The following is a 24,706-nucleotide window of genomic DNA, read 5'->3' on the forward strand; positions in this document are numbered from 1 at the left end:
CTTCTTTATCACAGGCTAGCGTTAAGTACGCGTGCTGGAAGGTGCGCATTACGCAACGTTAGAATTTATGACAGACCCGGTTCTGCGCGACCCGGACGCACAGGCGCTGAATCTTGGGGAAGTTGCAATTTAAATCCCATTGGTTCACAAATTTCATGACGCATTTTGCGAAGAATACTCTCATAGCCGACGGGGCTGTAAAAGAAAAGCATTCTGCATTCGCTGCGCTTTGAGTACAAGTGGCGGCCTGTCTCGTATTCAGAAGTAGGAACGGCTGTACGCTTTAGGAACTATACACGCGCTATCCGCACACCCGCTCGGCACGTGCCGGGACACCTGCCGCCCGCAAACGGAGGAGGAAAAAGCGGTACCCCGTGTGCGACGATTGGCGTCGTTCCGGTTTTTCCTCCTCCGTTTGCGGGCGGCAGGTGTCCCGCCACGTGCGGAGCGGGTGTGCGGATAGCGCGTGTATAGTCCCTTAGGTGCTGCCCTATTTGAATAGGCGTCAGCGTTCGTGCTTTATTTACGGGTGTTTGCGGGTCTCCTCGCACGCGACAACTAACGCGTAAACCCATCTGGGAAGTGGAGCTTGACTAAAAGCTTTTAAGCTCGCTTGCGCGTTGTATGCAACAACACGCTCAGACGACTGCAAAAAGAAAAAAAATGAAAAAAGAAGAACCTCAGGTGTTCTCGAACCAAGAAAACAATCGCGTGATTGTGATACCTGCGCTTTACCGCTACTACAAACCCCTTCATTTAACACTACCCCCCCCCCCCTTTCGGCCCTTCTCCCCCGAAGGAGAAATAGCTGCGTATAAATGCACAAATAAAAAAAATATTTCATGGCACAAGTATTAAAGCGAACAGTTCTTTTAGAGGGAGGCAAGTGAATGCAGTTCGTCAATGTGAAGTTCAATGTGAAGCTTCCTTGATCAGTAAAAGTTTTTCAGCTGTAATATCATTTATATGAAATGCGAATACGAAGCTAGAGCTGGTTCCACATTTTGCTTTGGCATGCGATTTTCTATAAATTGAGCATTCCTATAAATGGCAGCATGGCATGGTGACACTGTAAATCAGTGTTCGCAAAAAGTGTCAGTCTAAAGACCCATAAACCGAGTCGCAGCACCCAACATTCAGCACTCATCATTAGTTTACCTTTGCTTTTTAAATCGTGCTATTGTAGACACCACAGTTTTAATACTATAATTGTTGATACAAAATGAAAGCGAGGTTGCTGGTATAATGTCGGTCCTTTAATCTTGATTAACCACTCCGGCGTACAATGAATAAGAACGAAAAAATTAATAACATCGGCATTGCCAGCGTGAAATATGCGTTCTTTGTAAGTATTTATGGCGTGAATATTTATGGTGAAGCACCTTCCCGTAGTGCCTGATGTTTTGTACACCTGATCACGAAAGTTGGAGCTGATCCCTCGTAAGTACACACGCAATCGACGATGAATGCCGTCGCTGCCTTTCGACCATCGTTACCACCACGCCGTATTAGGGTCCTGCTATTGTCATCATGCTACCATTCTTCCGTGGTCTGTTCCGCTAATGAATACGAGTTCCATGTGATTTTAACGGCAATAAAGCGTGCTGGTGTGGCGCAGTTTTTAAGATGTCGTTCAGTTAAATTCATATCACGGCATGTGGCCATGGTCGCTGAAGGGGTCTTCACACTACTTCACTACTCCTTCATCCTCACCTTCCTCTTGAGAGACTGTGATGACCAGGTCGTAGCCGCGGGTGCATTGACGTCGTTAATGTAAGTGCAGCCGATATATCAGGGACATAATTGCAACGGGAACTTTAGCACTGCTTCACACCTTGCTTCTCTTTTTGTTTGTCTGTTTGCTCTTCTTTTTGTCTTTCTTTCCCTTTCCCACTCCCCTTAGAGCAGGTTAGCATAATTATGATTGACCTCCCTTCCCTGCCTTTCCCTCATTTTCATTTCTCTCTCTCTTCAATTCTCGAACGTTAGTGTACATTCTTTTTAATGTTTATATTTATACTACATTCCAGGTGAAAAGTTGTAGCCACAGCCAGAAAACGGCGACAACTCCTGCCTTCTTTTTTCCCGTTTAAAATAAGGGACAACTGATCCTGCGTACACTTTGAGTGGCACTATCCAAAGAGGCTTGAACAATAGATTTTACCCTGGGTAGTCTGTCCAGCTAAACATGCAAGTCTCCGCTTTTTCTGCATTCATTTCGTCCTGTGAGCTTCGCGATCTTCTAGAATATAGAAATTATTATCGATTATAGAGCTATGTGTTCGTCACAGTGAGCCCAAGGCGCTACACCGAAAGCATGAAAACGTGAAAAGCTTCCGCAGACGTCGACGGGTCGTGTAAGTAATGCCGGCTCTTGGGATGTATGCTGTGTGAGAAAATAGATACCTGCCAATGAAATAATAAGCATGCATTTGGCACTATGAGCCACGCATAGATGCTACATGGACGGTAACAATAATGCGTTGCCATTTAGAAAAATTGCCAGTTTCATTTACGCAGTTCTGTGACAGAACCCGCTGCGAAGTCTCCATCACATCGGTGGGGCAGTCATTACACTCGTTGGTGATATACGGGACGCTTCTTGCTGCACCAAATTGCTGCAACGAAAAATAATTCGCACACTTACATGATACGTATTCATAACTTTTATTGCTGTTGAACTTATGTTTAGTACAACACACGTGCTTCGTTTCGCCTTCTTTCAGGGGTGCGCTACTCACATAGCAAATGATTAGTGTATAAATACAACAATGGCACTGCAACCACGCGCACTGTACACACTACCGCGTATTTTGTCTTTTGCGTGAACCATTTCGTCACACAATCGCTGAAACTCCACACACGATCACGCAAATGTGTTCACGGAAGCTCTCAAATGACTGAGATGAGCTTCGTCCTTTACACACTGTACCGGGGTTCTAGTCCTGCTTGCCGTTCATAACACCGTGGGACTTTTCTTTAGCCGCTGAGTGATCTGCCTCGAGCTTCGGCGTCCCTCGCCTCTTGATGTAGGAGTGGATGTAGAAGTTGATGAACAAGCACATGACCAGGAACGTCTGCGCATTGGCCACCCAGATCAGGTACCGGGGAAAGCCGCAGTCCACAAACAGCGGGATGGCCATGTGGCTCATGAAGACCACGTTCTGGATGATCTGGATACGGGTCAGATATTTCTTCCACCAGAGGTACTTCTGCATGGCCGGACCCAGGGCAGCCAAGAAGTAGTAGGTGTACATGATGGTGTGCACTCCGGCGTTGATGGCCAGGCCGAGCGCCGGCTGACCCTCAGGCGCGAAGAGCACCCAGAACCAGGCGTTCACCGCAACGATCACGTGGTGTATGACGTGCAAGTGGGTGACCTGGTTGAACTTCTTGCGCATTATGAAGAACACCGTGTCCAAGAAGTCGGCGTACCTCACGGCCACGTACCACCATCCGGTGCGGTAGTAGTAGGCGAGTTCGTCGTCCATCTTTCCCGTGACACCTTGACACCACAGGCTGTAGCGCCGGCGCGGGTAGTAGGCGTGAAACACGACGATGTAGCAGAAGCGGGCGTTCAGAAGCACCATGAGCAAGTTGTACACCCTCACGAGGTTAAGGATTTGGAACGGTTCTCGGTTCTTCATCCAGCGCGGACCGAGAACCTTGACGAAGTAGACGTAGAAGATGGTGAGTGGAAACACGAACAGTGGGTTCATGACTACAGGATAGTCCCGCGTTCGCGCGGTCGCCCATCTGCTGTATCTGGCTGGCCAGCTTGAAGGGGTTTAGACTGAGGCTCGTGGAAGCCATGTTGCGTGGCTTGACGATTGTGAATGGCCTGAAAAAAAGGCAAAAAATAACATTGGGCATCTCAGAGTTAGGACTGACTTTGCTCATCTGTAGTCCTAATTCGATCGTGAACACTCCGTGAGCTAATCCTCTGTGCTTCAATGAGATAAAAGTTTTACTGTTTTCTCTGAAATAGGAATGCGTGACAGTACATGTATTTCTTTTTCAAATGGAGTTCAAACACTTAAACGAAGGCACAGTTCCTATTTAGTTCTCATTCTTGTTAGTTCTCTCACATGGACACCTTTAGGTCGGCACTTATATTTTTTGTGAACACCAGAAAGCTTCAGTTGTGGGTGTAGCCTTTGTACTTGCTATGGGCAGGTGTTCATTTGTGCGTTTCTGAATCAGCATGTATGAGACAATATATCGTGGCTAAACGTATCACCTGGTAAATATATAGCTTCTGTTTTACAGACTTCGCTTCAGAGTACCGGCTTATTGTCCTTTTCTCTTTAAACCACCGACTTCGCGGTTGCAGTGTCATTGCTTTCCCGCCATGTCTCAGTGGTAAGAAATGCTGGCAGTTCGGCGTGAACGCAATAGCACATTTAATTTAGACGACTAGTGAAATAACTACATCAAAATTATTGCCAGATGAAATAAACACGCAAAGAGGCTTTCAACGCCCCTTAATGGCGCCGGGATCACCACGCTTTTGGAACCCATTCTTCCTTGGTTATTGGTTTTCAACTCCAAAAGAATAAATAGGAAAAAGTTCAGAACAAGACTACAACAACATTGCTTGAGGGAACTTCGAACTCCTTACTGCATTTAATCACATGGCTCCATGCACGGAACACAGTGCAGAAAAATACAGGGTCCGTATTCACAAAAACGTCTTACGCTACAAAAGTTCGTAAGAGAAACTTTTGGCCAGTCCTGATGCTGGATATATCATTAGCGAAGCCGGATACCTTCGCAGAGAGAGAGAGCAGTTAACGAGAAACTGTGTGAAATCGGCCTCAGATGCATAAAATTTAATAGCGTTAATTGAGCCTTGAAAGAGACTGTAAAACATATTTGGTCTCGGCAGAGTCAATCGTCTCAGTCAAAAAATAAATAAACATCAAACACCATGTAAGTGCGTATACCTCCATTAGGCAGCATGTGCTAATGTCATCTAGACTAAATTAAAGTAGCCAAATAAATTCCGAAATAGTGCGGGCCGAAACGAAGGACTGATCACGACTCATTCCGTAAACGGGGACTCGAGGTTAATTTTGCCGACCCGGAGTTCTTTTACGTCCTCTATATCTAAGTGCAGGAGTGGTTTTGCGATTGGCTTCATCGAAACGCAGTTGCCGTGGCCGGGGCTCAACCCACATAGCAAGGTCTAAATACGAAAAAGCGTCCGCTAATCAAAATCTCACTACGTAAAATATTCTGCTATATTAGATCCAACTGTTTCACACAAGTTCAAGAACATTGGTGCGTAGCCACTTGAGTCTTATTACTCCTACGAACAGAGTGTCTCAATCGCATTTGTCCTCCTCTTCACGTCGTGCTTGAATTGTTGGTTTTGAATTAGAGGAAGTTATTACCATGCGCACCCAGCTGTGGCATCGTGGGAAACTAACGGAAAGACAATGGTGCGGGTTTCCCCTTGGATATAAAATTACTGCATCTCATTAACCCCTTGAGGGTTTTCGCCGTACATGTACGGCAGAAGCTTCCTGGTACCAAAGGGTTTTCGTCGTACATGTACGGCATAGCGTTTATTTTTAAAACGCACGCCTTTTTCGATCATTTCTCTCGCTTGGCCTGTGCTTCCACACATCGGGAATACGTGGAATTTTTTTCATGCGCCAATGTCTCTGCGTTGTATTCTTATTTTGCTTCCCAAAACGGCGCGCCGCCTAACGCTTCCCCATCCGAGCGCGTTCGCGGTGCAGCTGGTTTAAAGTGCGCGCCTTTTTCGATCATTTCTTTTGCTTTGCATGAGCATGCGCCGATGTCTCTCCGTTGTTGCTTTTTTTTAGGCTTCGCAAAACGGCGTGCAGGCTATCGCTTGCGCAACCGAGCGCGCCCGCGGAGGGGTTGGTTTCAAACGCGCGCCTTCTTCGAGCATTTCTCTTGCTTGGAATGTGCTGCCACGCTTCGGGAATACGTGGAACTTTCTTTTAATGCGCCGATGCCTCTCCGTTTTTCTTTTTTTTTGCTTTCCAAAGCGGCGCGGCGGCGTTCAGTTGCGCATCGGAACGCGCGCAGGCGGTGTGGCTTGTTTCGATTTCGTCCTTCGCGTGGTTTTCGCTTCTTGCACGCGCAAAGCTGATGGCTGGCTGTATGGTTTCTAATCTCTCAAAGCATGACCACTTGTTACTCTCTCGTTTATTGCAACCCGGGGCGCGATTACATTGGCTTCCGTGCGGCGCTAAATTACACAAACTATGCCACCGTTATTGCGTTTCCTGTTTTGGGGTCTCGGAAAAGCTAACTACGTCTTGTTGGCGATAAGGCGTAGGATCACTGCAGATTTTTCACTCTTTTTGCTTTCCGGAAGGGCGCACAACCACAGAGTTTTCTTGCGTGCGCTCACTGACGCAGTTCGCTTACGCTATGGAAGCGCGCGCCTGTTGCTCTGCGTCCGGTGAGCCGAGCAGCGATTCTTCCGAAGCGGGCTATTCCCCAAGTGCCGAATCAGAATCTGATTAATTGGATTTCAGTTTGTCAGACGAGGATTTTTTGACGAGTTTAGACTCTGATGACGATCACGGAGCGACATCTGAAAAGCGTGCGCGGCGAGCCATGCTTCAATGACTATCACACGCTGAAAAAGTTTTGTGTTAGAGCACGAACATTTTTAACCGGAAAAGTACTCTGGTGTGCTTATTTTTGTATGTCTGTGAGCTACGTTTAATACAATGCATAATTTTTATTTATAAAAAACTGTTAAGCTTCTTTTTTCAGGATTTTGCTTGATTTTACTACGAATAAACCGTGTGTATGCAACAACAAAAATTATTTTTTTGTCACTTTACGGTCAGGAAAAAAATTTTAGACAATTTTTTTCAGAAATAAAATTGTCTTAAGAATTTATTTCAGCAATAAAAAAATTACACATTTTTGGACTGGATATCGCGAAAAAATTCGACCCTCAAAGGGTTAAATATGGGTGCTTAGCGAAGATCTCAGTTTATCATTTAATTTCCTTGTACGTTAACGTGGTAAATAGCAATGTTGTGCTTTTTTGATAATGCTCCTTCTAAAATGCTTTACGATCAAGTGAATTGTGCGTTGCCCTATCTTTGTGAACTTGGTGGGCATTATATTTACGTTCTTTGAGAGCGAAGGAATAAAATTTACAGTATCCTTGTTGTCAAACATTCATGACTGTAATATTCGCATGTTGGATATTAAAGAATATTCGTAATGGAAATATCAATACGTTTTATCAACTAAAGTGTGTCGGTTGTGTTATTCTTCTATTACTGAATGAACTTAAGAAAAAAAGAAACCTTCCTTAAATGCGAAAAAAAAAAGAATGTGTGGTCACAACTGCACTGCCGAATATCCCAAAACCATGAAAACTTAAGAAAAATCTAAATCAGCAATAATAATAATGGGACAGGAAATGAGAATAAATCTACGGATGACCTTCAAACATCCATGACAAAAGACGAACACCAGCATAGCTAGTCCGTTCATCTCACGCTGGCAGAAAGAGGGTGATTATTCTAAGGCATACGCTGATAATTCGAGCATAAGATTAATGAAATGCGCAATAACTACCCTTCACAGCGGGACGGTCATTTCACTGCCTACGAGAAAATACCATAGAGACTTGAGAGCCAATCTCTGCTTGTTCGGACACGACCAGGGTTCTAGCATTTTCCAAACTGTTCACATGACTGCACTCACGCACGAAGCCTCACACTTCCCCAATTCCTTTCCCCAGTGTAGAGTAGCATACCAGTTTTTCTAGACTGGTTAACATCCCTGCCTTTCCTTTCTCCCCTGTTCCTTCCTCCGTTGACATGACTAGGATAAGCCTCTCGCTGCTTGTCCTATTGCGGACACGAGTTCTTATGACATCTTGGAAACTTGAGGTTTCCTGCTGCCTCACACCAAAACTAAAAGGACAATGTAGAGCATCGGACGCGTTATTCGAAGGTCGCAGGCTCGGGCCCTGCCGGCGGCAAGTTATCTTTTCGTCCACTTTACTTTCTTTTATTACAAATAACATACCCTGTACTTTCCTTCGCATTATTGTCTGTTAGTTCTCATTAGCTTGTACTAGTATTATTATTTTCGTTGTGTTCAGTGAAGCGGGCGGAGCCATCGTATTATCGATGACTGCACCAAAATTTACCTAATCTCTTGTAATCTCCCCGCCCATTGGTCAATGCCGGAGCTGTCAATGTTGGCCTTGTATGTTTAGTGTTTCTGTGTTTAGCGTATTAACGCGCGCCATGGCAGCGTATAGTAGTAGCCTTTGCCACTGATAAGATCATCTGCCACAGAGCCTGAGCGATAAATTATAGGTGTCTAGTGAGCACACCCGCCACGGTTCTCTATTGGTTATGGTGCTCGGCTGCTGACCCGAAGATCGCGGGATCGAATCCCAGCCGCAGCGGCTGCATTTTTGATGGAGGCGAAAGTGCTTGAGGCCAGTGTACTTAGATTAAGGTGCACGTTAAAAGACCAAGGGTGGTCAAAATTGCTGGAGCTTTCCACTACGGCGTCCCTTATAATTATATCATAGTTTTGGGACGTTAAACACACAAGTATTATTATTAGTGAGCATACGGAACTCTCACTGTTCTGGCTGAAGTAAGGCGCCTCAAGTGAATGGGATACACAGTGAATGCTTTCAGTGTGGTTGTTATCGTTCCTACCGAAATAAAAAGGCAACGCCTTTTCAGTGTACCTTATATTACGTGTTAAAATGAGTCTCTAAGCATTTGTAAGCCACCCCAGATGGAAAGCGCATACACAAATGCCCATATGAGTCAGTGAATTGCGTATGCATGAAGACCTCTTAGAGGTCCATCGTCGAACGCGCTATTGTATTGTATTACACTCATTAACAAAAAGTTTAAATACGCAGATAAGAAAGAAAAAAAATATATCTTTTTGGAATAACTGCGCCCCGGCAGTCAGCGTCCTATGAAACTTCGGGAAACACTTGGGGCATAACATGAGCTCAGGGTCTCTCCGGTTTATATTTTTGGACGAAGAAATCTTTGATCTCTAACAGTAACGATACGTGTTATCTAGTGAACACACACACGCACGCACACACACACACACACACACCACACACACACACACACACACACACACACACACACACACACGCACGCACACACACACACGCACACACACGCACGCGCGCACACACACACACACACACACACACACACACACACACACACACACACACACACACACACACCACACACACACACACACACACACACACACAAGGCTGCTAAGAAGTAACCTTCGAAACATCCAGAATGTATAAGCAAGTGTCTGGCTTCCCTGCACTTTTTGTTTCGAAACAAATGCCTAGCCTGATCTATTCCTTATCGGTGATTTCGTTATCACATATCAAATATGTGATAAGCTAAGTGCGTGTGTGTTACTCCCCCTCCCGTCCTTGTCATTTCATTTCCGCGCTTTACAATATGAAGCTAAGTGTCTGCGATCAAGGTAAGCTAAACATTTGGGATCTTTTTATTTTCATAATTTGATAATAACATGCGTGAAGGCGTAAAATGCGAGTACCTTGCGTGTGAAACTCCATGAAGCCGGATAAAACTATAATAAAAATCTGATTTCCGAAATGACACTTAAGGTGGAGATTATGAGCCGTCTCTCGAGTTATCACCAATGTACACGGGGATAATACTGAGAGTTATTTCTGAACTTTCGGCTATATTTAGTTTGGAAGGACATGCCTATCAATGGAAGCATTACAAACATGATTTTTGGTAATGGATTAATCTAAAGAATGATGCCGGTTGTGTTTTAACTGCGATTTGACCGATTGATATGGGGAATCCCAAGGTCTCGTTAGCTCCCCAAAGCAATTTTAAATTACTAAGGATATATACGTAAAGTTACTATCTGTTGGTAAGTGCCTTTCGGTAATCTCGATTGGTGTGAAGGATTAAGCTTTTAAGCACGCGACACGCGGTATAAGGCCATCGACGCGTTCACTGAAAAACTGCGGAAAAGCCATGGTTTTTCATCAGTCGCTACTGCAAGCCTGACTAGGATTCTCTGCAAAACATAAGCATTTCATCTACGCGCCTCCAATTACTCGTTGTTTCATGCTGTCGGCCTGCAGCAAATAGTTTCTTTTTTCGCTTAATTTTCCGAATAACAAAAGTAACATTTGCGCTCACCTTTGCCGAATTCGATATAGTGGCTGAGAGTACACGTCGAAACTTGTCGAGCTTGGCGAGCTTGTCGAGCTTGGCGCTCAATGTGACGCCCTTAATTTTTATAATGTAATGAAAGGTTTGGTGTCGGTACCCTGCCGCTCCTTCTAACTCGGTCTTTACAGACTGCGATCCGCGTGAAGAGTTCTCTTTGAGGTTGTTCCAAGGCAGTGTTTCTCGTGCATGCCTAATGCAAGCAAACTTCTCCTTCCCGGCACACTTTCCAACGTGGAGGAAAGAAAGAGAAATTCACGGCGTTGTCCGCTCATCATGATAACTCGCGTCAACTTTCTCGTTATTCCGTTGCTGCCCTCTTCTCTCATTTCACTTCAGTGAAGCGGGCACTTGTTTGCCCCGCACAATGGAGATCGCGCAGAGGCGCCCCGGCCTAATGCCCGCGTCCACGGGAGCGGGTATAATTTCATTGTCTACATGCGAGAGAAGTCAGATTTTTACTTCTCGTTTCCTCGTAGCTGCAAGCTCCTTACCTATTCGTTCGCCTTGTTAACGTTATTTGCCTTGTTTTGTTTTTGTTTTGTTTTTCCATCGTCCTTTGTCGTAGCGAGCTCGGTGTCGTGGCTTCGCACTGGCTTAGCGGAGGCGCCACTGACGTAGGTGTGATGTTCAGGGTTCTACGCAAGGACACTTGAAAGCGTTTCACTCGGGCCATTATGGAGCGTATCCTTACTTACATTTAACAGTGTCTCAGCCTCCTCAACAGCGCGAACACACGGCTACGAAGTGCGCGCTAGCGTATTGCCGATGAAACAAGAAGCTATATATTTGCGCGGATTTCCCAAAGCAGAAAAAGTACGCTCGTTGCGCAATTTTTATAACTTCTAAGAAACTTTGCTGTATAAGCCTGTTAAAAAATAATTCTGACGTTTGAAGAGAGCTAAAACAAGGGTCTCATTAGTAGGCACGCATAAGCGGGAGACTTCAAGAATATTTGCTATCGCCTATGTGGTTCCTTAGGAGGTAAACTTAATTTGAGAGCATCAGCCGAGGCTTAAGTCTACGTCCCATTTTTACGACTGGATGGTCTATGTCCTTATGACTAGAAACTGGATTTTAGGCAAATGACTCTTTTGTTCCCTACGTTCCTACCGCGCCACTTTGGTATCTGAGCATGAATTAGAGGTCAAGTCAAAAAGGGCTTTTATAGTGCTTTTATAGTGCCTACAAATGCCTATTCTTGGTGTTTGTTTGTGCCTAAATGCTTACAAATGCCTATAAATACCTATTTTCGAAACTGGCGCTTATATGAACACAATTTGGTCTCAAGCTTCGCTCCCGCGCGGAGTTTGAGACCATTATTTATGTTACCGCGCAACATTTACTGTTCTGAACTCTGCGGGGTTCTACTATAGTTCTCGTGTTCAACCAACTCTCGGAAACAACCGCTATAGCAGCAGTGAAGTAGGAGACGCGGGCGAGCATTAACCGCCACAGAGACATGGCGCGAGTGGTTGGTGAATGCGAGACCGCGGAAAGACGTCAGCGTAAAGGAGAGTGAAGAGAAAAAAAAGAAAGCAAAAACTTCAAGAGTAGAACGCGATGGCGTAATCGGGCCCCGTGTGCAACGCCTCCTAATTGCTAGCCTCGCTTCGGCTCTCGGTGCATGCCTCAACCGTGCCGTAAGGTAAAGTGGGCGGGTAACATTGTCCGTTTCAAACTATCCTAGAGTGCCTGCTACAAGTATAGTAGTTGTGCACCGCGCCATAATTCTTGCTTTTGCGAAACAGCGAAGGGCCCACTACACGTCAGTAAGGCAACATGCGAACCTACGCAGCTGCTCACTTTGTTGATGCTTTTGCAGATGATGATGATTAAATATGTCTGAGTGCTTCGGAATGGGTGGGCCTTTAAAACCCTCTAATGCCCAAAAGGCGTTCTGCCTTGAGAAGCATTGTGAGAAAACACTCACCATATTTACTCTTCTTGTAGAATTCATTTTAAGAAAAAAAAAAGGTGAAATTTTATTTCGAACATACCTTGATTACTCTTAATTAAAAGTAATTAATTAATTAGATTAAATGTAACAGTGTAACTTCATTATAACATGTTAAATATCCAATAACGGCTTTTCCATGAAGCTTTGACCGGTTTTTTACCTCTTTTGAAGCATTATATTTCATGTATCATATATGATACAGTGAGCATTACAGTGATTTGACGCCTGGCGCGATTCTACGCTTCTGCATGCCGCGCAATATTACATGCGTTAAGGGGAAACCTTCGACTGCATAACATTCATATAGTGTTTTTTTCCAGTGTAGTTTCAAGAAGTATTGTGGCTCTGTGGTAGAACACCTGCTTGCCACGCAGACAGCGTGGGTTCGATTCTCACTCGAATTTATTATTTATTTAATTGTATCTCTATTTTTCGGTCACGGACAATATGATTTTTCGCTCACAACCAACGACGCTGACACCGGAATTTCTGCGAAACAAGCTTTTTAACGCGATAGCGTTAAAATGTGACGTGCACGCGGCTTTCGTTTTGTAATTGACCTTGTAAGATGTTTATTATACGGTAGCGTAGCGAGAAATGTTTTTCGGACGGGGGCAGGGGGGGTTCAACCATACGTTACGTATGTTCGTGCGTGCGTTTGTATGTGTGCGTGTATATACAAACATGCAAAGCTGAAAAGTTTCGGCGCGGAGGGGTTCAACCCCCCCCTCCCCCCCCCCCCCTCCCCCGCCTTCTCCTGGTTACGCCAGTGGTCCACTGCTAGGAGAGAAATTGGCTCTCCGCGATTCAACCCGACCACTAGCGGCGTCCCTCCCTTCTTATGTTTTAGCAATCCGGCTATCTGCTCCGGCTCTACTCTTCTCAGTCATGCAAAAAAGGACACCCAGGAGTGGGTTGACTCGACAGTGGACACTTGACTCACCGTGCAGAATAAGGGAGAGACCGTGTTCTGCGAACCGCGTGGGACACAGAACAATCGCACGGCTATGTTCGATTGTTGGCGCTTTGTGCCACCTTAGGCAATAAGATTTTTGTTTCCCTGTCGTCGATAGAAGTCGCGCACGTCTTGGTTTAAAATTATTTGCATTTATGTGAAAATTTATTGTACCTATATTTACGATTTTGGAAGCCTAAAACGTTGTTTTGGTTGCCTATTTTTGGCTCCTAAAGCGAGCTTTTTTAATGCATAAAAATCCAGCCTCTGCTTATGACATTCGTGCCATAAGTGAGCGGTTAATCGGAAGAAAAGCATTCGCCGAGTCGAAATAAGACCAAAAATCTTGGAGGACGCTTAAGCTTCGCCTTCAAGAGTTGAACGTAATCGGGCCCCGTTTGCATCGCCATCTCATTCGCTAGCAAGGCTTCACTTCAACCGGATGGGGAAAGGAACTTTTCGCCGTTTTACACTATCCTATAGAATGCATACTGAAGGTAAAGTTGCGATATGCCCACTGCACCATAATCAGCGTTGTACGTAACGCGTTACAAGTAACACATTACTTCTAACCATTTACATTTTCTTTGTTAGACACAACATTAATGAGAACTAACAGACAATAACGCCAAGGAAAGTATAGGGGGTGTTATCTGTAGTATTTAGAATATAAATGTGAAGAAAGTAAAGTGGACGAAAAATGACTTGCCGCCGGCAGGGACCGAACCTGCGACCTTCGAATAACGCGTCCGATGCTCTACCACTAAGCTACGGCGGCGGTCATCTCCCCGTCCACTTTATGGGGCATATATGTGAATTGAAACTTAGGAGTGTCAGTCGGCGCCAGTCGCAGCCATGGCGGCGAATGTGGAACACTCTCTTTTTCTGCCTGTTCTCGCCACGTAGCACGTGAACTTTTTACGAGCTGGAAGCTGACCAATTATCCCTCGCATACTACCTGAAGGCATCAAATCTGCCAAAAGGAGACCCTCGCGCCTTTTCCTTTCCTCAACCTCTCCTCCTATGAATAAAGGAATTAGAGTCACCTCCTTTCCTTTATGACTGTATGTACTATTTGTGTGTATATGGTGTATATGTGATCATTGTATATACCATAATCACCCGACACCTGGAGTAGCAAGCCAGGCGACAAACCAGGCTAACCTCTCCGGGCATTTCATTAAAGAATCTTATCTCTCTTTCCTTTTTATATTTTCTTGCAATTCTGTAATATAATCGATTACTTTTTCGAAACTGTAATGTTCCGGATAATTTAACTACATTTTCATGTAATTGATTACCGGTGATCAATTGCTTTTCCTTTTCAAAATGAAGTTGTAACTTGGCTTTTACGGCAGTTCTCGTCCCCAAATTTTATTTGCGACGGCTCTGTAGAACCCCCCGTCCTGCCAGACAGGGGGTCCCTACAGAGCCTATTTTTCACTTTTTTTGTTGATATGATGTAAAAGGAGATGTTGGCGCACACATAAGGTGCCGGATACTCCTTAGCTCTTGGGTGGATCGAGCATACAACGCAATATATAAACATACAAGCAGTAGTACATGGAAAATAAACACACGAGCACACATATGTAAAACACATAGATATCAAACAACACCATTGCAGAGTCAAAGGAAAGGTCCGAACGGCAATTAATAATGTCTCTGATAATGTGTCTGGTCATCATTGAATCGAATCCGCACATATGGGCAACATAACAGTCAACACATCAAAGACTTCAGCGCATACATATATTACGTATCATATAATAATACATACGATAAGTAGGACATACATAAGATAAGTGATTTAATGTAATATGACCATAGATTCCTTAATAATTGCCAGCAATGTCGCTGCCTTCTAAAAAACGCTTTAACGCTTTTTAAAGCGTACGTCTGTAAAGCTCTGGTTGGCCACAGGCCCAGAAGTTTCTTTACACAGCACGGTCTGCGGTCTAATGCCATTAGTTTCCATTTAATACGGAGTCTCGGTGTGTCATGATGTGGGCAGTCCAGAAGAAGGTGACATACATCATCTACAAATCCACATTCACATTCGGCAGTTTCAGTTCCGCCAATTCTGAGTAAAAAAAATTTGTGTATGTGGTGCCTAGTCTTAACCGGTGAATAAGTGTTTTCATCGTTCTATCTAAAGCTAGCGTAATTTTTAATTCATCGAGCGGGTCAATATGGTATCAATCACCCTTCTTTGAACTTTGTTCAAACCCACCATTTTTACTCATTCGGAAAGGTGTTATCATTATAATACCACGCAATAACGCCTTACACGAGCACCACCAACCACGAAGCGCGACGCTTAATAGAGGACATGGACACTAGCATTGAAGCACTGCGCAACTGCGAGCTGGTGCGCAAGGTGCTCTTATGTTATAACACCGCCCTTTCCTCCAGCGCTTGCATTGAGAGGGTGTTCAGTGTAGCAGCTCACTTCTGAACGAGGAAACGTGGAACAATCAGTAACGACAACTTTGAAAAACAACTCCTGTTGAAAGTTAACGACGTGTAACACTGTATCACAGAAGCTACAGTAAGCCTCCCAACCTTCATGCAAGCCTCCAGCCTTCTCTCCGCCATGCAAGCCACAGAACTTCGTTGTAGTTTGAGTAAACTTGTGTTATTGCGTTACGGCAATAAGATTTTGAAGGAAAGTAACGCAAAAGCAAACGATTACATTTCTGTAATTGCTCAGTTACTTTTCTGGGACTATAACTGGCCACTGTAACCAATTACATTTTAAAGGATGTAATGGTAATTATATTGGGTTATTTATTTTCTGTCACGTATACGAGTCTGACCGTATTTCATGATTTTGTGAATTGCACCCACTACGTGTCCGTAACGCATTACTTGCACTTACTCATTTGCACACTTCGTTGATGCTGTCGCTGATGACGATGATCATCTATGCCTACGCAATTTGTACTGGGTGGGCCTTTAAACCACATATTTGTTGTGCAGTTTAGATGGTGTGACGCCTGGAGCGATTTTACGCTTCTGCCACGCAATTACGCATCAGTTAACGCGGCTCCTCGCACTATACGTGAGCACCTGCATAGGTTCCTTTTTTTTTCTTCCCGAAACAGTTTCAAGCGCTAGCGTGTCTTTGTGCAAGGACTACTTATTGCCATGGCAGAAGGATGTGGTTCGATTCCGGCTTCGATCCATCTTTATCATTTTTTTTTTTTGCGGTTTTAACAGCGAGACTGTTCAAGGTGTCGGTAACTTGTGCTCCGTCGTAAAAAAATATCATCATCATGAACCGGCACGCGCTCTCTTCATTCTCTTTACTGTGAAGACGTTTACGCTGCCAGTAACTTGTGCTCTGTCGTGAAAAACACCTCAGGCGGGCATGCGCCACAGGAATTGGGCAAGCCCCGCTACCGAGTATAGCATGGTGCGAGCGTCAAACGAAAGGTCTGCTCGGCGAAGTGGGGCACGTGAAACGCGTGAAAGAGAGAGAGAGAGGAAGAATGTGACAGAAAGAAATAGAAAGAGAAAAACAGAGACAAATGAAGGGATTAAAGGCATAAATAGATAGGAACACAGAGAAAGAGAGAGAAAGAAACGGACACGAAAAAGAGATAGAAAAAAACAGAGAGCAAGACAGAAAGAGAAAAGAAGAGAGTTATAAAGAGAAACAAGAAAGAGAAAGAAAGAAGCAGAGAGAGAGAGAAAAAAGAGGAAACGATAAAATATATATAGAGCGAGAAAGGTAAGAAAGAGAAAGAAAGATAGAAAGAGCGACAACGACAGACATAGAAAGAAACAGATACAAAAAGAGATACAAGAAACAGATAGAAAGAGAAAGAAACGGAAGAAAGAAATAGAAAAATAAAGAGAAACGGGAAAGGCTACCCAGTTTCGCTCTTCCTTCAGACTTGGCACCACTGCGAAGGTGCCATAATATTGTCGCCCACGGACCACGCCGATTCTCCCCTCACAAACAGCGACGCCGACGCCAGAATTTCTTCAAAATGAGTTCTTTATATAATGCTATCGCGTTAACAATAATGTATATGGCGTAGTATCGGCAAGGAAAGCAGGGCGCGGGACTGGGCTTGCTGGTGTGAGGTTCGGGCTTGCATTCGTTCTGAGAGAGAGGGGGGAATAAAGAAAGGGGGATGAGGCGAGGCAATTCCTCTACACGTACGCAAGCACAAACCTATATTCACACGAGGAGCTATTACAGCACGCGAGACGAACTAGCATGTGAGGGAAGGAAAATGTCCAAGGAACGTTATGACTGGTAAATTATAAGAGGTTTCGCCGAGTGATACGAAAAATGGGCGAAGGTAAAGTTGTCGAACCGCAACAGAATCCGATCCGAAAACCGTACCCGAACCATAATCTCAAACTTAACCGATTTTCTTGCAACGTACCTGAATCCGTACTGAACGTGAAGTGAAATGTATAATATCGCGTATCACCTCCGAATAAAGCGCTTAAAGAACAAGCGGCAACAGTTGTATAGTAGTCTCTACTGGAAGGCAATTTCAAATTGAGACTGATCTAAGTGGTTATTCTATATTTATTTCGTTGCGCAGATGGCCGAGTTCCTTAACGAACACACGAAGGAGGTGACACATGCAAAATATATCAAGCCCAAGAAACGTCCGCGAATGCACCATGAACGTGGCATGTAAATCATGACGTGCATGTCATGGTTTTCATGTTACCACCTGTTATTCATGTTCTTGATACAGTCACATCGCGCAATACCAATTTTGGTGCATATCAATCTAGCGAAACGGCCGCGAGCGCACCATGAGCGTGCCATGTAAATCATGTCGTACATGACACGCATGTCATGATTTTCATGTTACCACCTCTAACTTACGTTCGTCAGACAGTCGCGTCGTGCAATACCAACTTCGGTGTATATCAAGCCAGCGAAACGGCCGCGAATGCACCATGAGCGTGGCATGTAAATCATGTCGTGCATGACACGCGTGTCATGATTTTCATGTTACCACCTGTTATTCATGTTCTTGAGACAGTCACATCGCGCAATACCAATTTTGGTGTATATCAACCTAGCGAAACGGCCGCGAGTGTGTCATGAGCGTGCCATGTAAATCATGTCGTGCATGACACGCGTGTCATGATTTTCACGTTACCACCTCTAATTTACGTTCTTCATACAGTCGCGTCGCGCAATACCAATTTCTGTGTATATAAAGCCAGCAAAACGGCCGCGAATGCACCATGAGCGTGGCATGTAAATCATGTCGTGCATGACACGCGTGTCATGATTTTCACGTTGCCACCTCTAATTTACGTTCTTCATACAGTCGTGTCGCGCAATACCAATTTTCGTGTATATCAAGCCGGCGAAACGGCCGCGAATGCACCATGAGCGTGCCATGTAAATCATGTCGTACATTACACGCATGTCATGATTTTCATGTTACCACCTCTAACTTACGTTCGTCAGACAGTCGCGTCGTGCAATACCAACTTTGGTGTATATCAAGCCATCGAAACGGCCGCGAATGCACCATGAGCGTGGCATGTAAATCATGACATACATGACATGCATGTCATGGTTTTCATGTTACCACCTGTTATTCATGTTCTTCATACAGTCACATCGCGCAATACCAATTTTGGTGTATATCAACCTAGCGAAACGGCCGCGAGTGCGTCACGAGCGTGGCATGCAAATCATGACGTGCATGACACGTGTGTCATGATTTTCATGTTGCCACGTGTCACTTATGTTCGTCATGTCGGTGTCGTCATACCAGTTTTCGTATATATCCATTCATTTAAACGGCCGCGAGCGCCCTGAGACCATGTCATGTAAATCATGCCGCACATGACACGCGTGTCAAGATTTGCACGTTAGGACCTGTCATTATGTTCGCCATGAACTCTTGTCACGTCATACCAGTTTTGGTATATGTGAAATTAACGGAATAGCCGCAAGAGCCCCAAGGCCGTGGAATGTAAATCATGCTGTTCATGACATGCATGTCATGATTTTCATGTTATGACCTGTCATTTATGTTCGTAATACGGTCATGTTATTCCATACCAATTTTGGTATACATCCGATTAACGAAACGGCAGGAGAGCACAAAGTCGTAGTCGGATAGATAGATAGATAGATAGATAGATAGATAGATAGATAGATAGATAGATAGATAGATAGATAGATAGATAGATAGATAGATAGATAGATAGATAGATAGATACGCTCAAACTCGCAGAAGTTCGCTAAGAAGTGCTTCGCATTTAATAGTAACAAGCAACTGAACAGGAGTGTTTCGCCTTTGTGCAGCTTATCACTTCCCTGTCGCAATCTATAGATAAGGAAATTTACCATTTCACAACTTTCAATGTGTTTGGCTTCTCAAAAGAATGTCAATGCTTTTTACGGGCACTTTTTTCTTTATTAAGTGACGTAATAAATGTCCACGTACAAATGTGGTGCCGGCTACTGTTTGGCTCTTGGTCGAGCTGGACATGGCTATCTAGCCACCATTACATGGCTCATGAGGTTACCTTTACCAGCCGTAGTAGCTTAGGAGCTTGACGTAGCCGGGGGGGGGGGGGGGGGGGGGAGGTTCTGATAAAGTATGGTTGAAGCCCCCCTTCCATAAAAAACAGTTCTGGCTACGGCCCTTAGCTGGTGTCGTGCTGATAAGCTAGAATACCCGAGATCAATAACCCACCGCGGTAGAGTGTACTAGAGCACTCTAACCGCGGCGCCTGCATTTCGAAGGGGAACACCGTTTCATGTTTCGAACACCTAACGTGCCTCACAATAATATTGTGGTTTGAGAAACTCAGAAACTGAGGGTGCCTCGGGGTGCTATAGTCACACGAAAAACGTCATAGTCTAAATACCTCATGCTTGTAGTTTCCATCATAACATGAAAATCCACGACGCATTGCTGGCTAAATGAACACCTTGGCCTTGCAAAAGTGTAGTTAGCTGGGCCAGTTGGTATGGATCCTTGGTGCTAAGCAGCGCGAAAAACAAGACGACGCACACATGAAGGAATGATTGGCAGCGCTTGTTCTTGTCATTCCTTCCTGTGTGCGTCTTCTTGTTTTTTTTCACTCTGCTTACTACCATGGACCTTGGCCTTCCATTACGATATGCCCAAGGGATAAACGACTCTGAATATCCGAGGATGGATGGATGGATGCTATGAGCGTCCCCTTTAAAACGGGGCGGTGACATGTCTGCCACCAGGCTCGAAGAAAAAAAAAAAGAAAGAAAAAAAAGCTTCCTTGTTTCATGTTGGCCTAATACCATAGAGTAATATAAAAAAGGTTAAGAGAGGACACTCCCGTAGGCCCCTGCGGCTGATTTGGGTTCGCAGCGCACCAAACGGAAGTGGGGAATCCTAACAGCCGCCTCAGAGATCGGAAATCGCAAAAAGAATTAAAAATGCCCATCTCAGAGGCCATTATTTAGCTATAGGTAAAATTACACGGCCTCCGAGACCACTTCTGTTCGTGTGATTGTCTCGGAGGTCATATATATATATATATATATATATATATATATATATATATATATATATATATATATATATTATTTTTTTAACGCGTTATTTGCATGCATAAGTAGCTTTGTGTAAGCCACACCGCCAGAGCGGCGAGCACACAATGCCATTGTTTATGCAGACATGACAATCGCTGGGACAGACGAAACATTTTATTTCAAGTCACATTCTCAATAAGCACATACAAAAGATGGGTGCACTGCACAATGCAAGACAGCTGCCACATGTTGAGAAATTGCACAGTAGGAATAAATAGGCGATATTGAGAAAATTCTCACAATACAATAAAAGTGCAGAAGACAGCATTAGCATCACAGAGGAAAAGGGGATTTCAGAGTGAAAAGGGGCCACTCGATTTAAGCGAATGAAGAATATGTATGACCATCCAAACACTAACTAGCTGAACGGCAAAATAGTGCGAAAGATACGGACATACTTTGATAGTTAGCTAATGACAACCACAACTTCAAAATTACATCTTGGAAAGGTGCAAAGGGCTACCTGTCGTCTCGCGGAATCCTGAACCACTTAGTACCACGCTCTCTCCCTATCCTGCCGTTGTTGCACCACACAGCGCAGCAGTAGCTGCCGTAGTACTTGACTCCGGACGGCATGACCTGGAAAAAGAGAAAAAAGTTTACCGTATTTTCTCTGGCCTTCGCACAAATTGTGTGCGACGCACTTCTCAGCACCCTTTCGCGAAAAACAGTTCCAAGCAGTTGCCGCAGTGAAAACAAAGCAACCTTCGGTGCATGAACTACTGAGGCAGTATTTAACGAGAATAATACGTCGTAGCCACGGCCAACGAACACGGTTCTCATTTCTCAAGTTCTCTCTAATTCGGCTCTTAACATAGGCGTCAAGCAAACTGCGAATACCACAAATAACGATTCTAAGCATAACTGCACTCTTTCACACATTTGGACACCCATGCAGTGAATTAGAACTGCGTGTAACGGCATTGTATGTACAAAGAAAACCTTACGACGCAAGTGGCGACTCATTTTTGGCGCCAAGAAAGGATTTCTTCGCTAACGTGCTGCGCAGCATTTCAAGTTGCTATTTCTTAATGCAAAGCAATTCAAGAGCATCATACGCGAAGCGTGAAGCACAAAGAAGCTTTCGGCGCTAAAAACACAAAGAGCTTCAAATGTCAACTTAAAGCTGTAGCGACAAATACATTGCAAAGTAATGAAGGAAAAAAGAACCTAATGAAGGCGTTCTTACCAAGCAGCCGCCAAGCAGAGTGACTTCCCGGCAGACGATCCCAGCGAATTCCACGGAGCACCGCGTCGTCTTGCCATGCCGGCAATCCTGACCATATATGGTCATGACAGCTACCAATCGATGATTTCGAACTGTCCAATCGCAGACGATAAAGACGGATTTAGAGCCGCACTGCGAGCCAGCGGAAGCCACTGCCGCAGCCACATAGTCTGACAAAGACAAGTAGATGTATCGTGAACCAGAAAAGGTACTGCAGTAGATAACTAGTACGTGCGTTCTCTTGGAAACAGGGAGTGACGTGCTGCCGTCTAACGGCTGGCGAGAAGCTGCGTAGCTCCGCCGCTTATAGGCTCGTGTGTCCACTCTTGTCATTTTCTGTTACTCTATGCTAATACCTTGACCTTGCTTCGTTGGCGCCATCTACACACACCTGAGGGCAACTATTTACCGGCGCTCTCATCTTTTCTCGTGCGATGGCGCAGCCTCCTCTCGAGACCTCCTTTTTCTCAGCGTCTTCTTTTCCGCCCCTCTTTCTGTTCTGGGCTGGCTGATAACAGTGGCATAGCCAGGGGCAGGGGCGTAGCCAGAAATTTTTTTCGGGGGGGGGGGGGTTCAACCATACTTTGTGTATGTTCGTGCGTGCGTTCGTATGTGTTCGTGTATATATACGCAAGCAAAACTGAAAATTTTCGGGGGGGGGGGGGTTGAACCCCCCAACCCCCCTTGGCTAGGCCCCTGGCCAGGGGGTAACCGCACTCCCCACCCCGCAAAATTTTTATATGTGTATGTTTTTGTACGTGTACATAGAAGCACAAACATGCAAGCATATGCGTGCGCAAGGGGAGAGACGCGGTGTGAAACCTCGCCCGCTTCGCCACCCCCCCCCCCCCCCCGCCCTAATGAATTTGCGCACGCTTATGCATACGAGCACACGCATGAACATACACGAAAGCTGTTCGGGCACCACCTAGCGAAAAATTTCTGGCTACTCCCTTGGTTGGTGACGTACTATATAATCCGTACTATACGTACGCATGATCCTGCTGAAGTTGTGGTGAACAGCAAATTTAGCCTGACGCAGGCCCGTAGTCAGGGAGCGCTGAGGATGCTATCCTGGACATTGTCGAATTCCGCCATGTTGTTAACTTCGGCCATGGGTCAATTCTCACTGGCCCAGAGGGCTGCTGCGGCTTCTCTGATTGCCCTGAAATGCCGCCATTACGAAATTTCACAATATGGCGGAATTTCATAGTCTCGAGAATAGCACCCCGAGGCACCCTGCCTAATAGTATGTAGCATAAATAGGTACAATTACGCTGTCACAGACTATACCTAATTATCTGAAGTGTTATTATCTTGCGTAGTTCAACTGACTTAGTATCATCAGGTCCTACGCGGCACTAGTTAACCTAGTATACATTCATTGTATTTCATTATTGTGATGCATGCACGTTAGGTGGAACCTTATTCTTCATTCACATTGTACGGCAGTGGTATGACGGCAAACGTGGTTTATACTCAGGTCACAGCCTATGGAACTATTGTATGTATGTTTTCAATTTTGAACTTTATTCCATCCAAGTAAAATTTATTCTTGGTGCTTATTTCACCAAAAGGTAAGCCTTACCCCTTGGAAATATTGTATTTTTAGATTTTTGAAAGATGTTGATATTTTAATTAAGTTCATTCTGGCTGGATATTTTCACCAAAAATGTAAGCCTATTGCCTTTGGAAATTTTGTATTTTTCGATTTTTGAAAGTTTGGTGATGTTTTAATAAACTTGATTCTGGGTGCATATTTCACCAAAAGGTAAGCCTTCCGAAATGCCGTAGTTTTCGATTTGTGAAAGTTTGGTGCTATTTTAATAAACTTGATTCTGGGTGTGTATTTCAACAAAAAGATAAGCCTATCTGCCTTTGCAAATGTTGTATTTTTCAATTTTTGAAAGTTTGGTGCTATTTTAATAACCTTGAGTCTGGGTGCGCATTTCACCAAAAGGTAATCCTTTAGGCTTTGGCCAAGGTGTACTTTTTGATTTTTGAAAGTTTGGTGATATTTCAATAAACTTGATTGTGGGTGTGCATTTCACCAAAAACGTAAGCCTTTGGAGGTTTTGTATTTTTTTGATTTTTGAAAGTTTGGTGCCATTTTAATAAACTTGATTCTGGGTGCGCATTTCCTAATGGGCAAAAACAGCGCGCAGACGGACGGGTCGAAGAAAACGATACACATAACAAGCGCTGCCAATAAATCACAGTTGAGAGCAGCGCTTGTTCTGTGTGTCCTTTTCTTCCTCCCGTCAGTCTGCTCGCTGTTTTTGCCCATTATGCATCACTATCTTGCCCAACTTTCAGTCTTGCTGCGCATTTCTCCAAAAAGGTAAGCCTGTTGCCTTTGCAATGTTGTATTTTTTACGATTTTTCAAAATTTAGTGATAGTTTAATAAAAGGGACTGTCAGTGCGCGTTTTATCATAAAGGCAAGACTCTGGAAGCCTTATATTTTTTTATTTTTAAAGTTTTATTGTATATAAATAAAATTGAGTCTGGGCGCTTTGGTCATTTTGTATTTTTCGATTTTTGAAAGTTTTGTGCTATTTCAGTGAACTTGATTCAGGGTGCGTATTTCACCAGAAGGTAAGCCTATAAGCTTTGGAAATGTTCTATTTTTCGATTTTTGAAAGTTTTGTGCTATTTCAGTGAACTTGAATCTGGGTGCGTATTTCACCAAAAGGTGAGCCTATAGCCTTTATGAATGTTGGATTTTTCGATTTTTGAAGTTT

General features: G+C 44.3%; 1 long non-coding RNA gene and 1 pseudogene across 1 annotated transcript; both read right to left on the minus strand.

The window, feature by feature from the left end:
- Positions 1–2,666: 2,666 nt before the first annotated feature.
- LOC119383331 (elongation of very long chain fatty acids protein AAEL008004-like) lies at positions 2,667–3,837 on the minus strand (annotated as a pseudogene).
- A 16,994-nt stretch (positions 3,838–20,831) lies between these two features.
- On the minus strand, positions 20,832–22,281 carry LOC125757490 (uncharacterized). Its single transcript, XR_007415263.1, has 2 exons — positions 21,925–22,281; positions 20,832–21,314 (listed from the first exon to the last, which is right to left on the minus strand). It is a non-coding gene; the product is annotated as an uncharacterized LOC125757490 (long non-coding RNA).
- Between the last annotated feature and the right edge of the window lie 2,425 nt (positions 22,282–24,706).

Source organism: Rhipicephalus sanguineus, chromosome 2 (genome assembly GCF_013339695.2).
Source record: "Rhipicephalus sanguineus isolate Rsan-2018 chromosome 2, BIME_Rsan_1.4, whole genome shotgun sequence".
Taxonomy (NCBI): Eukaryota; Metazoa; Arthropoda; class Arachnida; order Ixodida; family Ixodidae; genus Rhipicephalus; species Rhipicephalus sanguineus.